Source organism: Sinohyriopsis cumingii, chromosome 4 (genome assembly GCF_028554795.1).
Source record: "Sinohyriopsis cumingii isolate HCF-2022 chromosome 4, ASM2855479v2, whole genome shotgun sequence".
Classification (NCBI taxonomy): Eukaryota; Metazoa; Mollusca; class Bivalvia; order Unionida; family Unionidae; genus Sinohyriopsis; species Sinohyriopsis cumingii.
Window position 1 is genome coordinate 48,322,027 of NC_142964.1, and position 16,744 is coordinate 48,338,770.

The 16,744-nt window shown below is 39.5% G+C and overlaps 1 protein-coding gene across 3 annotated transcripts in view; it reads right to left on the reverse strand.

Annotated features, from left to right (window-relative positions):
- Positions 1–2,257, reverse strand: part of LOC149801124 (uncharacterized) — a 34,291-nt gene extending 32,034 nt beyond the window's left edge. For 2 of the 3 annotated variants that reach the window (XM_089955149.1, XM_089955147.1), the window contains exon 1: positions 2,021–2,257. The gene's annotated coding sequence lies outside the window, so the exon portion shown is untranslated. Of the gene's footprint in view, positions 1–25; positions 130–2,020 lie in introns of those variants that run through there. The other variant, XM_089955148.1, reaches the window with a different exon arrangement.
- Positions 2,258–16,744: the final 14,487 nt, after the last annotated feature.

A 16,744-nucleotide genomic window follows, 5' to 3' on the forward strand; every position in this document is an offset into this window, starting at 1 on the left:
ACCTTTTATATAAAAAAAATCTTACCTATATCTAAATTGTCCAAAAATACGCCATGTAAATTTTGGACAGGTCCGCTAAACAAGACAAGTTTGACCCAATGCAGATGTACACTCATGACACTGTTAACCATTCTGTGCTTGTAACTGACCTGTATTAAGGAAATGTCACCCTACTTGCCAAGCGTTTTACGAAGTACATAGGTTGTGACAAAGGCTAATGGCCTGCAGGCAAGATTAGTTTAATTTTGGAAAACAATTAGTCTTCTTTTCATAATCACACACTTTGTCTGCATGTAATTTATCACAAGAAATTTCGCTTTGAATATGTACTTCCTGTGCATGTATGTGTAGACCAAAAGTTAGATTATTTTCAATGCCACTTTCAACGAGGAAATTAAATATATTTCTTTTTATTATAAGTTAGGTTACAGTTGACTGATTTTGTAATTAATGTAGTCGATGAATAACTCTCATGTTTCTTGGTTTGATAATCTGTGAATAGCGACTTTAAATAAGAAATGTATAACATATATACACACATGCACACACGCATACATACATACATACATACATATCGAATATCTTTAAGCTATCTCCACCATATAACGCGCTTGTGAAATCAGACTCGGTTGATTCTGTAATCATTTAATATTAAATGTATGCTTTTGTGGGGTTTTGTCAATCAAAAATAAAATCCCGATTGAGAAATCAACTAACGCAGATTTCCAGACGGCAATATAGTGGATTGGGGACTGATTCGAAGTAATGCAATTTATGCCGTTTAATTCATGTTGAAAATCCCGTTGCTTCAATTTTTATCCAAACTCACACTTATTTTAACAAAACACCAGAAGTCTCATGACCGTTACTTTTGGTATACGTAACAAACCTGACATTTTGGATTTTGTTTGTGATCTACACTACGGGTCAACTCTACAAATAATTACAAAAATTAAACAGTAAACATTCTGCAGAACCATACTTTTTATTTAAAATATATATCACATCTAAAGTGCATGCAAACTAAATCAAAGATTTAAGGACAAATAAATACTAAAAGCTGAAAAATGTATAATCATGAAGTGAATCGTTATTCACTGTCAAATTCACTTGGTGAGAAATGGAGGGAGGATTTTTTAACACTCACCACATCTTTTCCCCTTTAGCCTGAAAAATCCCCTTAAAATCAATACTGTATTTTGGTTGGCCCTCCCCAACCATCCAGTTCCAACACTTGGACTTTACACCACACCCGACCTTCCCATTTTGGAGACCCCGACCGTCTGGATCGGACTCAATTCCTTCCCTTCATTTGTGTATCAGATTTTATCATAAATTCTGTTTCTAGATAACGCCATATAAATGGATCACAACACCATCATGTTAGGAAGTTACATCTCTCTCTCTCTCTCTCTCTCTGCTGTGTGAGATTGGAGGGTACAAGCAGCGTATTAAGGGGGGGGGGGGCGACGGGGCAGATGCTCCCGGGCGCTAGAGGTCTTAGGGCTTAAAAACCACGGGCAGCAGAGAGTCTTGGGGCGCTAAAATCCTTTGGGCCATCATTGTCGCCCCGGTCACCATTTACCCCTTAGTACGCCACTGTGCTTACTTTTTCCTTGGATCGTACGTATCCTGTATATAACTAAAAGAAGACTTTTGTCTTATACACAATACGATCCAGACAAAAAGTTAAAACGTCATCCAGTGTAGTCTGATAATTCATGGTAAACACCATCCAACGTCAGTCTCCAGTAATTTGACGTAACTGATGGAGCTAATTTACTAATTAAATTTGCAATAAATCACCCACAGCTTCATATCTAAAGTTTTAATCGCGATCTGAACCGGGAAATCACAATAGTAATGAGGTCTCTGCGCGCACAACACGTGCTGTGTGGCAAGTGCTCGTGTACTTCAGTGTATACGACTTGCAAACATGCAGTGTGTATCTATTAGAATTGCAATATTCTGCAAGCACGGCTGCATCATTTGTTACGGAGAGCAAAAAAGAAACACTTACCTTGATACCTTTTGTCTATTGATTGTACAGTATTCCGTTAGCAGAGAATAAGAACTATTGCGATACAGCATTTGTTACTTCCAAATGCCCGATCACATTTATAGATATACGACTTGGCATCAGTAAGACTTTGTACCTAACGCGTAAACCACTTAACTGGTGTCGCATGAGCGACTATTTATGCTGAACTCCTGCAGGTGGTTCGCAGCGAGTCATCTGCGCAAATATGACAGTATGTCATGATGAATTTATTACACCTGTTTAGATTACGACATCTGACTGGTAGAGCAAGTAATTTGATGAATTCTAGGGACGCTGTAAATTCGTAAAATTCTTGTACGATGAATGAAACAAGTATACGACTTGGCATGGAAGATGAATGTGTAACGGCTGTTGTTCATACCTAGTGTGTGTATATCATGAGTACGTAACATGACAGCCGTGCGTAATACGCGAGAAATTCCGCGTGCAATCCAAGACTTGCCGATGACAAGCAAATTAATATTTGTTCCAAAAAGTACGTATATATGAAGCAAAGCTAGTTATATGAAACGACACTAGCACGAGAAATGTTACAAACTTTGTATCCTGTTGAATTTATAACCAACGATATCTAATTTATATGACGAAAAGGTAAAGTATAGGCTTCTGTCTGTTAAATATGACTATTTTTGATTCTTTACAAAGAAAACATTTTAGTAAAGCTGGTAACTAATCAGTCTTATTTTACCGAGATTTTAAAAGTACTTTCTGAAAAAAAAGAACTTATAACTTTTAGTTTCGCTTTTACTGTAATTACTGAAGAAGTTATGTGGAATGTCACAAGCTGCAGCAGTACTCCAAGTGGATACAAATAGAACGAAGTCCACCCCTATTAACCTAAGTGCCTTCTATTCTACACCTCTCGCCACACCCCAACTTTTCTGCAGATCGCTAAAATGCTTCACCAAAACTTTTTCAATTACTTTCTTATATTTGTGCTTGCTTCTCCAATGCATTAACTAAATGTTAACGTATCTGTCTTTTTTCTTTCCAAAAACTATACATTTCAGAATTATTTTGTAAACATTTCTTTAATACGTTCCATGGTTTCAAGAAAAAAAAAACTCATTCATTTGATAAAACAGCCGTCACATTTTAGATGAAAAAATAAATGGCGATTCCCTTGCTACCCTCCTGTTAAGAAAAAGAATCCAACACGGGTCACTGTGCAGTCGGGACAAAATATACAATGGGTGCAATCAAAGTTATCCAATACCCCTGCTCGCCCCTCCTTTTTTATTTAGTATCTTTTGCGCGACTATATCTCATCATTCAGACACAATTTCCAGGGAGACACGGTATCTCAGGTGGTAGAGCGTCAGACTTGTAATCCAAGGATCGCTGATTCGTTACACACCCATGCAAGACCGGTTCGATTACCACTGGGTTGTTGTTGTTGTTTTTATGAAAGGTAGTTAGCTGACATTTTCTTAGTATTATATAGCCAATAATGTCTTAAAAGTGCTGTTAAACCAGCAAAACATAGTACATGATGTTGGCATAAAATGGTCATTGAGCTCTGGGAGGAAACCATCGGATCTGAAACCTTATAGATATAAAGCTACAGGTTTTTGTCCCCACTGCGTTATCCAGGACCTCTTGTACGTAGTATGTGTTACGTGAACGACAATTACAAATAATGTTGGAAATCGGTTGATGTTCACAATCAAATATTATTTTCTGCTAGCAGAGCAATAATTGATTTATAATCAGTCGATTATCTGCATGATGTCTTGCAGAAGCGAAGGTTAAGTTTTGTAATACCATACAGTCCTATGGACATGGGGATGGCGTGGAACTGGATTTCGACAATTATTGAGCACATATATTGGAATAGATTAATTTGTCATTTTATCGAAAGTGACCAATCTCATTCAATCTAAACATTAGTAATTATGGGGGTGGGTGGGTGGGTTGCTGATTGGTCTTACGAGCTCTCCTTTACAGATCACTGACATCTCACCTGTTTGTGTGTGTTCGAGTCTAAGGGTCTAAGGGTCGGCCAACGTGGATATGTGAAAAAGCTTGTCAAGAGGTTTTAGTGGGTCTGTGGTTTTTCACGTAGTTTTCCCAGGTTCGTCCTCCACCAAATATACTGCCCCCCCCCCCCACGTATAGCCGATCACGTGCTTAGTATAGTGGTATGTAATAGTATCCCCTTAATCCAAGTAGACAGGGTATCGGGTGCTAATTCAGATTCATTACATCGACATAATAGTATTCCCCCCAAGGGTATCGAGTAACAATTCATAGTCATTTCGCCCTGCTTCTAATGAGGCGCTCTGGAAAAGTTAACGAAATGCAAATACTACAAGATAACAAACAGGTAACGATACCTCGATACCTGAGTAATGGGTACGATATTGTACATAATTATTTAAATATCGTTTACTAAGTGCACGGCCATGTTCGTCATCTTCTAACATCAGAGACATGTATTCATCGGTTAGAAATAAAGTTTACTATTAGATGTAAGTATCCTTGGTTTAGTTTCTATTTAAAATGACTTGTTAGAGTTCGAAAGTGAAACAATATAACAGGCTGCCAGTTCGCAGAGGCTCACCAACAGCCCTCAAAATCAAAATTGTTAGTCAAAAATCTGCAGGCATATATTGAAACAAAAATCAGAAATAAATAAAGCAATGTTAGAGATTGCGCGATAATTATCAAGCTTGTTCATGGGTCACTTTCAATCGTAATGCAATGTTTTTCTGAATTACCGCTTAATTTTTAATGACAATTTCCGTTTTTTTCAAAAATGTATGGACAAACTGATGTTTAACTAATGGTGTGTGATAGATCTGTACAGTGTATCCGTTCTCTTTATCTTCGATTCATCTTTTAACAATTTCTTTACCTCATTTTATACGGACAAATTATTCGGATAAAAATAAAGCGTATCTTTGCGTTTCTATGTAGTATCTACTGGACCAAGACAAGGAACAAACCAAATTCTGCAAATGAAGCCACCCTTTTCATATTAATCTACAAAATATCCATTCATTCTCAAATCGGCAAAAGAAAGCAATTTTCCGCAATTCGCATAAGGAACGTATCTACAGGTGAGTGAATTATGGGATACAATTTGCAAATTGCGATTCCCTACGTCATCAAGCCAATAATTACCTAACCATGACATGACCACTGCATCACTTATTAATAGTCTCGCAGTTTAAGGCCTGAATCAGCATAACTTCCATGTAATCTGTCCGGATTTGTGATGCGATCACAACTTTGGAATGAGAAATAATTGGTTATTACGCTGTTTGGATATCGTTCACTCTAATAAAGTCAATGAGTGCAGGATTTATTATATTTAATAGGGCGCCTCTCATACTTCCCAATAGCCTCCTGTGGATGAAGTGTACATTTATTTATATATCCATAAACAACGTCATGCAGCTTAAACCAAAGTCTGGGGCAATCGAAATGGTTCGGGTTTGAATCATAACATCAGATTACTTAGCATTATGTATGTTGGGCACGGCACTTTACTCTAATAGGTCAGTTTCTCATTGCTTGGAAATAACGTTCTCGTCTTATATCGCTAAATCTCTAAATTCCAAAGCTGCTCACTGTTGTGAAATTATTATTTGTATTCTTGCCTTATTTGCACACGTAAGAAAACATATACTATATCATATGAACAAAAACATGTTGATTTTTATTGTAATTACCAGTCAAATCACACAAAGCTAACCGATCCAAATTCTGGGAAGGCAGTAATGTGCATGACCCATGGTTTTGTGAAAACTATTTGGCATTCCAATCTTTAATTCTGAAGCATCTATATATGGCTATGACAATGAACTAAATTCAATAAGAGCATATACAAGGAAGGGTCTTACACGCGCAGTGGAATTATTTTACGAAATAATGCGAAATTGAGCAGTGCTATGAAAAATGGAATTAATATTTCCATTTTAATATCTCTTCTAAATAACTCTATAATTCAAAATTATTTAGCAAATGTTTCTTGTATTATTTATAATATTTTACGAAAAAATTAAAACATGTGACCTTTCATCAAGTTACATACAGATTCTAAAGACTTTCTGTGCGAAATGTAAATGACTCTTACAGGAATTGTTATCATAACTCCTTCGTTAACTTCTAGAAAAGAAGAACTTTTAAATGAAAGAAAGTATTACCTAATTTTACAAAAAAAAAAACTAGATAACAAAAATAGCAACCTTTTTCATATTATTTTTGAGCACATGTGGAAGTGATCATGCGAAAGGGGTTAATAAAATACACATAAAAAAAATCCCACTATTTAATGTTATTTTACCGAAAACTGAATGCAAACAAATGTTTAGCTAATTGTTAATATAAAACACCAAACAGTCATCACACTGAATCCTGATGCATAGCATTATGTGTAGGAAGCTCGAAAATTGGCTTGAGAAATGACGCATTAGAGATTGATAAATTCACCAGTAAAATCATGAACATTAACAAATATTTTCATTATTTATGTTTAAATTATAAATGTCCTTTTTTAGAAAGATTCCTAAATTTAACAAATGTAAATTGGTAATGTGAAATGGAATCTCGGAAGACTAATTAAAGAAGAAAACAGAAAAGGGTGGAAATAATGGCGATATTAAAGTAAGGCCTGACATTGAGGCAAGTGTAGGTAGAAAAGTATTCAATATTAATGACTATAGTTATGAGTGCTCATTAAGTGTCCTGTTTCTCCAACATGAATCTCTACTGAATTATTTTTTAAAGGTTAGCATAGATGAACAATTTTATATACGTTGTGGCAGATCGCTCCATGAGTCAATAAGTTTTGGTACATACGATTTTCATAACAAAGGCATTCTACACTTATATTTATAGGCTACTGCATTTGTATGGGACAATATGAACGATTTGTTCTGATGGAAATACTGCACGACTTTGGGGTGCAGTATATCCATCCGACAAAACGAGTTCATAGATTCCTATACAAATGCAGGAACCTTTTTAATATATGCTCATTTTCTCATTCTACCTAAGGCTCAATTACCGTATATAAACAAAATACACTACAAGAAACAAAGTAACTGAATGTATGTCGTATTCCGAACTAAATACACAAGCGCAGATTCATCATTACACAACAACAGCATTATTTCTGCGCACATAACTCCGCCCAGATACATTTGAACTTTGTCGCGCGCCAGACATAACTTTCGAAAGAAAATGGCGTTTTAATCTACTTAAAATTGAAATTTGGAGTCATATAGTGAATGAATGCGCATTGCAACAACTTTTCCATTTGATCTGTAATGAATAGATTTTGGTATTTTTGTCGTTTCTACGAAATTTCGTGATTATGGAATTATTTATCTGTGCCAGTTCTATATGAAGTATATCGGATTGAAGCAGCGAGGGAGAAGCGTGTTGACATCTGCAAATGTGTCTATGTTTCTGTCATTGAATGTTTGAAATCATAATGTGGGAAAAGTATGAAGTCTTTCAATTGTAATTATCAAAAAGACGCAATGGAATTTAATGCTTATTTCATTTCGAGTGCAGTATGGAGGATGTAATTGCACTTATATTCGAAATTACAGTACAATTTCGAAATGTGTAATCAAAAGTGAGAACCTATGGCATGGTTCATGTAATTCGGATTTGCAGAACTAAGAAAGTACATTTTGTGGAAATTCAGGATGTAAAACTGTAAGTATATTTTTTGCCATTCTTATTACGAGCTAAAGAAGACCGTTTATGCATTGTCACTTGTCACAGGATTCTCTCTTCCTTCTACTTCTTATTTTTCCTCTTCTCCTCCTCCTCCATTTCTATCCTGGCTTCCTCCTGTATCGCATCCATGTCATACTCCATTTGGAGTTCCAACAATTTGGCAATTCTGTTACTCATTTTTTCGCAGTTGACAGGTCAACGGTGGGTAGCCATACTGGCAAACGCTCTACCTTATATTTCTGAAGCGCGGACGTGAAAAAAAAAACATCCCCTTATTCCAAAACTTATAATACCCATATCATCATTAAAAACATGGAATGCGCGGACCTAAAAATAAACTCTGATGCTGACTTTTTTTACTTACAAACACATACATACACAAGACAGAAAAACGAAGTGTTATAGGCACACTTCTATTTTTGTGACATAAAACAAAGAAACGAAGTGTTTATAGACACACTTCTGTTTTTTAAGCTACAAATACAATTTTTTGCATTAGGACTAGTATATCTTTTTTAGAGGGTTGGGTAGCTCTGCAAATGGCTGTTGTGTTGACAGGGAGTTATGGCAATCGTTTATTGTCTGAGATTGCGTCCGCGTCTGGTGGGAGGCTTTCCCACATGATAGGGTCTGCTTCTTCGGAAAGAAACGGAGAACTATTTCGTGTCTATACGGCAGTCGACAAATCTTCTATCTGATTCCTGATGTTACTGCTGCACCTGATATTCTCTCTGCTGCTTCTGAAGTCTGTACTCTTCTTGCTTCTTCTTGATTTCCTCTCTGAAGAGCTCTTCTATAATATTTTCTGTGACTTTAAAAGATCCTGACATTCTTTATCTCTTCAGATTTGGGTATCATGTTTTGCATGACACGATGCAAATGCATGTGAGCTTCGTTCAGCTTGGCTAATCTTGAAGGCATCTTCATAAGTTGACGAGTCAACAATGGATGGTCAGACTGGAGACTGTCTCGCTTTATATGGCTCAAGCGCGGACGCGATAGAAAACATCCGTACGGTTTTTGTTGGGTCGGAACGCTATGGTAGCTGATCTTTATTGTGGGGAAATAGAGAGAAGTCAAAGAGCTTGTATTTCATAGTGTTTTTTTTTTTTAAAAACAAATGACAGACACTTTTTTAAGAAAGCAAACGACTTACATATTGCTGCACGATATAATTTCTGAACTCCTCCGTAACCTGCAGGATGGGATGGATTGTAGTAAATGCTGGCTAACACCTTCTCCATTTTTTAAATGTCACTCACTCTTCACTGATGCTACTTTGGATGGGGTAAAATGGGGGTTTTCAAACGGCTTTACGTGTCCGCCATGCATCGGGAGTAGAAGTCGAGGGGAGTGGTGGTGGTGATGGTTGGTGGTGGTAATGGGATGGTCTTGGTCTTCTTTTCTTTTTTCTCTTCTGGTTTCCTTTCTTTTTCACTTCTGTCGAAGAAGTAGACCTCATTTTTGTAACCCAAGCTTTGAGTTCTTCTTGTTGGGGTGTGGGGGAAGGGGTCAATAAGGACGCTGCAATCTTACTAGGAATATGAGCTGCTGATGGTGTTTGAAAGGCTTCACTTACGTCTTCTGTCTCAGGCATCCATGTGGCTGCACCTGTCTTGGTCACTGGGGTGGTGGTGGTGGACGTTTCCCCAGGGTCTAAAATCTTTCAAAGTTGGTAGAGCTGCTTCGTCTAAAGCCTTCTGGTGAAAGAGTTGCAGTCGCTGAAACAGTTGACCGTATCGTTGCGATTTTTCCGTTTCTGACGAATCGATGCGATCCATCAATGGTTGCGATTCGTGTTGTAACTGTGACATCTCGGTCAAATCAGAATTGGGAGGTAAATGCATGGACCGCTGTTGGTGCAAACAATGGAATTCCACCAATCGTTTGTTAGTCACTAAACCCAGCTTAAATCCTTCCATCAGATTCCGAAGGTCACGTCTGAGATTTTTTGACCCAAAGATCCCTTTTATCTTCTTGATCATACATATTTTTACCTATCCATTATGTTACAGCTCCCTGTAAGAGGTTTGGAATTATGGGTGGCATTACTCCTGCCAACAAGGGTTTTAACAGCAGGTGAAAAAACCTCCGCGTTGCACTAACATCTTTTTCCTTTGACGGATGGGAATTTTCGTTTTCACCATTTGGCGAAGAACGTGTCGATGTTTGGATAAGCATTGTTTACGGTGTTTGGACAAAGGTATCGTTCTTTCAAGACATTCAGACAACATTCGCACACGATATCGATGATGTATTTGGAGGCGGTTTGAATAATTTGTTTTCGCATAGGTGGAGGGGCTTTGAGCAGGACGGACAACACGTCCCAATGTTTGGCTAAATGAGGAGGAAGTCCTTTCCTTTTCTTTCGTTTGGGGGTAAACGAGGGATGGCTTCTGGGGGTGATATCTTCATTTGTTTGTTTGTTCCGGGGCGTACTCACAAAATACACTGACGTCGACGATTTGGCACAAGACTGTTATCTTATTTTGTTTTTACTATCGCTTCTTCAACATTTTGACAACTTCTTCTCCCATTTCGCCAAACAATCCTCATCTTTGTTTGATTTTATTTTTCTTTAGACTAATGTGTCTTTTCTGGGGTAGACGTCGATGCTTGGCTAAGCGTTCTATCGGATGCCGAGTCAAAGGACTAGACTGTCCTTTCCTTTTTCCTTTTCCTTTTCGGACAGGAGAACGGCCATGATGGTGACGGTGTGCACATCTTTGACGGGACATCAATGTGTGTTCCGGAGCACAGAATCACTGGCACATGTCTTTTTTAAAGTGGAATGCGTCACCACTGATTGTCTTTACGTCGTATCAACTTGATGATAGACACCACACTTCGTGGAGGGGTTCGCAACGGAATATGAAAGATTCCTTGAAGTAATTGACGTGCTGTCCCCGTAATCCATCGTACGACTTCTTTGAGACTGGCTTGTAAGACACGAGCACGTATTTGTGGATTTTTCGCGACTGATGCCGTACAAGGCACGAATGAATTTGACGGGAAGATGAGACTGAAGAGACTTCATGTTAACGCTGTGTGAGACAGACCCAAAGTGTCTGAAGTTTTTATAGATTTTTGTTGTTGTTGTTGTTAAGTCGGCGATGGGGACGTGTATACGACATGCCCTCCGTTTTGGCACCAGTGGTGAAACAGATAAGGACGAAATCGCAAATAATCGAAAGTGGTGGGTTTCAAATCCACGAGTAAATGGGCATGTGTGGTTTGAGTGGCATCGTCATACGCATGAGTCAGCCAAGGCGTGCTTAACTGTTTGGCTAACACTTGCACTTGCGATTTATCTCTAGGGCTTTTAAACAAGACAACGAAATGAGCATTGAGACTGATGGCGCGATGGGCTTTACTTTGTTGAAACAAATTTTGAGTAATGTAAATGACACTGGCATTACGATGATGCCTTTTGCGCATAAATTACAGTTTATTTTCTTCTTCATCTTCTCCTAACATGTCGTCGAAGATGACGAGATGGGCTTGACTGGGTCGATGGAATATGGTTTTGACTGGGGACGATGGACTCGTCTGGACGTTCTTGCAGGAGGCTGAAAGCCGATTTCCACTCTTTGTAATACCACACGATCCGTTGAGGTGGACGATCGATCAAATGATGTTTATATTCGATCAAACGTTTGACATATTCGGTTTTGCCTAAACCGCTCGGTGCAGCAATTTTGTTAAAGGGGTGGCGAAGATACAAGGCCTTCCAACTGGCACGATCTAAGTGTTTGTCGATGACTTTGAAAGTGGAGTAAGAAGGAGTAGAGACAGCAGAGGTAGCATTAGTGTAGGGAATGTCACTTTTGACACGAAGGCAGACAAGGATAGGGTTTTTATACTTTCTTAAAATGGAACAACACGAAAGACAAAACTACATAAAAGCCAAATGGTTAAAGTACATCGCCAAAATACACATCAAAACGATTAAAGTGGAATATAAACAAGTCTCTGTACACCACTTGTTTTGACCAATGTGTGGTGACCTAGGGACAGTGTGTAATATTGTTATAGTCTCTACATTTGGTACAGTCACACAGGGATCCTCCCGGAATGTTTTTTTTCTTCCGGTATGTTCATGTCCATGACAGTCCTGTCCTGAATTGAGTTTTTTCCCTCGGTGACGGTTCTTTTTCTGCCACTGCAGTTAACACAGGTTTAAAAGTTACTCTTTCACTGAACGTTGAAAGTCAGAATCACACCTCTTGGGCATAGTCAGCCACTTCTTTTGTCCAAGTCTCGAAGCCAAAGCTTTTCCAGTAACGAACATCTGTCCAGTGAGGGTGTACGTTGCATGTTACACACACATCGTCGTAAACATCTTCAGTACATAAAAATATATGAATCTTTTTCCCCGTAGAGGTTAAGAAGTATCCAGATGAAGGCTTTTAACAGAATCAGTCTCTCATGGACATTTAATGGGATCACTTTCATGTTTTATTTCGTGGTACTGTGTTGTACAGATCATAGAGAGTCCACAAGGAATCGGCTGGTAAACGAAATCCCTGAAAGCAGGTTACTAAGACACACACTATACAACGACCCAAATTCATGGGACACAGTGCTCGTAGAAAGAGATGGTAATCCACCACCGTCTGAATACTGTTATTGATTTCGTTCACGGCAGTCGTTGTATCACGAGTGATAAAGATCGTAGCATGGTAATCCGTTTTCATAAGTCTTTTTGTTTGAAGTATTAAGTGTATTTTTGCACAAAGCTGATCGTATTCCGTCGTCGTAACCAAATAGTTTAGTCACTAGTTCACACGTTAAACCATGAACATAATTTTCCTGATAGCGTAAAAGATTTTGGTAATCCTTTAACTCTTCTGTTGAAATTTGATGCAGTATGGCCACCTTGTAAGTAGTAGGCTGAGTAGCAACCAAAGTTTTCTGGTCCTCCTCCGGCACAGCAATGTCTGACCGATGGAACCTTTTGAAATGGATCAGTCCTCTTATGCCATTCAGGTTCCCATGGTTCTTATATTCTGACCAACTCTCGGTAAATGCATTCTATCAACTCACAGGCAAACCACGAATGTTCTCTTGTTTCCATGCAGAGATTACTGAGGTTTTCCCACTAAAGGTAGGTAGTGACAATCGGAAGACCATCGAGCATGTTCTAGATAAGCCGAATCTTTCCGTTCCCACTCGAGAAGTGACACACCACAACTGAAGCACTTGACTTTATCACCTTCACCCAGGGTCTGGATAATTATTCGGAGTTAGGTCTTCCCAGATATTTAGGCCAATTTTCTAGGAAGGTTTGGAATCGACTTTCAAAGTCGCAGTATTCAGACAAACGCACAGAGAACGAATATTCGTCTTTCACATGTTCATTTCAATGATGCTACGGTGAACTCGCTTCTGGTACACGATTTGATACACTTTTTCCAAAGGCCAACTGACAATTTGGTGTGTGGCTAAACTTACAATCATGTGAGGTTGGTAGGTGGTCACTTTAAAATTTCGATCCTCTCCAGACTGCAGAGCTTCTTTCAAGACACCAAAGTTCACCACTTGACTGGTGCGATAATTGAGAGTCAATCCTTTCACTTACACTCGGTGTGAACTTCTCCTTGTGGGTCCCGGTATTCGTAACCGTAATTGTTAGGACCGCCACTAGCAAAACTTAGAATCTTGAAGTTGGGATGGTCGTCCGTCCAGACTCCTAAACGATCTTCTTCGATGTCGGGTGCTGGTGACCCAGGCGATCAATATAGATGCAACTGTCCGTGTCAAAATACAGCACACGATCACCTAATTGGTGTAACGCTTCGTAAAAGTTTAAACGAACATGGGCTGTCACGTAAGCCGCAATGATGACATTGCCAAATTCGTCGGCCTCTACAAAGTCAAGTTCTTCTTCCTAATTGACCAGGATCAAGTCTTCACGAAGGGCGTCCACGTGTTTCATGTGTTTGGTTTTGTCGTGAATCATCTTGAAGTAGCGAGAAGGATCGAACAAATACTCCGTCTTGGGTAAACACGGCCGTTGTGCCATTTTGCCCCACAAACACTCCAACGTCACTTTAGCAAACGATCGCCATCCTTCGTTTTTCTCCACGTAATCTAAAGTGAAGCCTTCCTGCTTCCAGTATTTCTCATTCAATTTCTCTTGCTCTTCTGGAGTCTGGCACCAGGATGGTTAGCCGCTCAGTTTCAAAAAGGTATCCACGTAGTCCGCGAAAATGCCTTTCTGAGTTTGGTCGTCCTTGTTGTATTGTTCTGTATTGGGAAAGCGGTAAATTTCGTACACTTTTAACAGTTGGTATCTCAAGTGCAGAGCTCTGCACAATTCCACGCAGACCCATTCTCCCGTTAAGGCGCGTTCTTCCTGAGTGTGCTGACATGGTCGGTCTTGGTTACACGTTTCGTCACAAGTACGGCACAAGGGAAACATCAGTTTTCCTTGGTAATGGTGAAGTAAACCGGCATGGTACAAGTTCGTGGGAGGCAAGACTTTACATTGAATCAATCCTTCGTATTATCGAATGTTATCCAGGTCGATTTGTTTGGTCAATAATTGCGCGTGCCCTGTGGGAAAGTGACAATATTTGCACACGTAAGGATACAGTGAACATACGTCCAAGTATTTGATTTATTTTCGTTTCTCCTCGTCGGCGAGGTACAGCAAACAGGTGTTATTCGTCCGTCCTCCGTACAAGGTGTTCACCGGTTTCAGTGGGTACATTCACTTGTAACTTTCCACGACGCTTTTAAACTCGGGATTTGGTTTTCAAACGGTGATCATACTTGTATTCCCACACTTCCACCACTTGGTATTATTGGTGTTCTGACCTCAATCGTCGCTGACAAGTAGCCTGGTACAAGTCTTCCATGGTCCATTGTAATCGCTGATTTTTAGTGTGACTTTAAGGATAACAGATGGTACATCCGTAAAATAAGGACCTGTTAAACTCGTACAAGATCTGAGGGTTTTCTAAGTTCCAACCATCCACCGAATACGTTCCGATGGTCTTTTCGCCTCCTCCGTTTCGGGCATGTTGGATCCATTTTTTCTTTCTTGTCGCACAAGTAATGTAGCCAGCGTAGGACTTTGACAGAGTATTGACGTTTGACAAAATTGGTCGTTTGAAGGCTTATGAGAGCTAGGGTGTTTTCAGGCATTAATCGTTGGAGGTACACTAAGGAGAATGCTTTGGCAATGGTACAGGCTTCTTTCAAAGGATCGATTCCTCCGTGTTCCATGAACAATTGTCGAAATTGTCCACAAGAACGCCGTACAATGTCCATGTCGGATACAATACTTTAACATTTCTTCCTGAAAGACGAAGGGGTCAGAGGCGTGGAAGTTGTACCAAGAGTAGAAGGCTTTCTCGTTGTTTGGTGCGCATGTTGTCGGGGTCATAGTAGTGAGCCTCTGGTAAATTCGGTAGAACGGCGTGTTTATTGGCTTCGGTATTGAACAAGTGAGGAAATAGCCTTTGGTCATTTCTGTCAATCCAAACGTTTTAGGCATTCGACTCAAAGGTATGGCATTCGACTCAAAGGTATGGCCAAGTAACTCATTGGATCTTTAAACTGCACTTGTCCCACTTGCATGGAAATGATTTTGACTCCGTTCAAAGTCACTTTCAGACGTTCGGTACTTTGCTCCGTATAGTATCACACAATGAATTGCCCATCGTATCCTGAGAAATTTTGAGCCATCACCGTGGCATAGAGATGACAATCTCTGTAATGTTCGATGTCCTCCTGGCTCCACGTCTCGTCGAAGGGCTCTAAGACCCATTGAGCGAAATCGGTCAGCGTGTTCGGTCCCCGAAATATATTTTCACGTCCTCCAGGAATCTTGCTGCTGTGGGGGCAATGACTAAAGAGAGGATCTTGGATGCACTTTTCGCAAGTTCGATGAGCCGCACAAAAATTAGGAATGTGAATACCACCGGTCTCTTGCATGCATTCGAAATCGAAGAAAATGAAATTGTCTTTCATTTTTTTCTGGTCATCTTTCTCTTCATGTTTGGAATGGTATTTTTGAATGAAACATTTGTATTCCAAGTCCACGATGTGGCAACAAATGTGACATCATTTTTTTCCTGAACATATGTGTGACTTGGTACTGTTGGTACGTATGCCTTATCCACAAGTAATGCACAATCTCAGCAGTTGACAAACAATTTTCTTCAGTGAACCTATCATCCTGAGATTTGTTGGTAACAGGTAGGGCTAACAAAAGTGCTTTGACAAGCAGAGCAATGCACTCGTTCTTGACCTACGTCAACACAGAGTTTAGAGGCCAAAAAGTCCTCACATTTCGATTCACAATGCTTGTGTTGCTTTCAATTGGTAAAGCCATAGTCATATTTCTCACAGTAATAACTGTATTCCAGGAATCCTGAGATGGAGATACTGGTAATGGAATCGAAAAGTTCATCGTGATCATAGACCTGAATGTATTTTCCATCTTTAAAATGTTTGCGTCAACACAACAGAGGTCAACGCACTTCTTTAGGATGCACTTTCAAGGTGTAGCGTGGACCTAAGACGTCTTGCAATTTTTGCATTTCAGGAATGCCACAGGGTGTGTCCTTGGATAACCCAGCTTGCTGTGATAGAAGTTCTGCTTCTCTTCGTTGTTTGGCTCGGTCGGATTGTCGAATACTTTCTGTCTCTGTTTAAAATCCTCGACGTGTGGTAATGAAGGCGAATGTGGTGAAGGTGCTGCTACCAGAACAAATTCTTGCGAAAAGAGTGAAAATCCACTAAATCCCAATTAAAATCGGTATCTTCTGGAAGTAGGACCAAGTTGACTTTGGTAGCCGCTGATATATCATCACTTCTCGTCTCCACGGCCGGTGTACCCCAATTCATCTTAGTTTCTGTAATGTTCTAACTCTGTCGCATTGATTCACTGCGCAGAGACGCTATCGCATCTATATAGAGAATGTGACGTCACAGGCAGCTCTCTTCGGAATGGAAGACAGACAGCGCACTGTG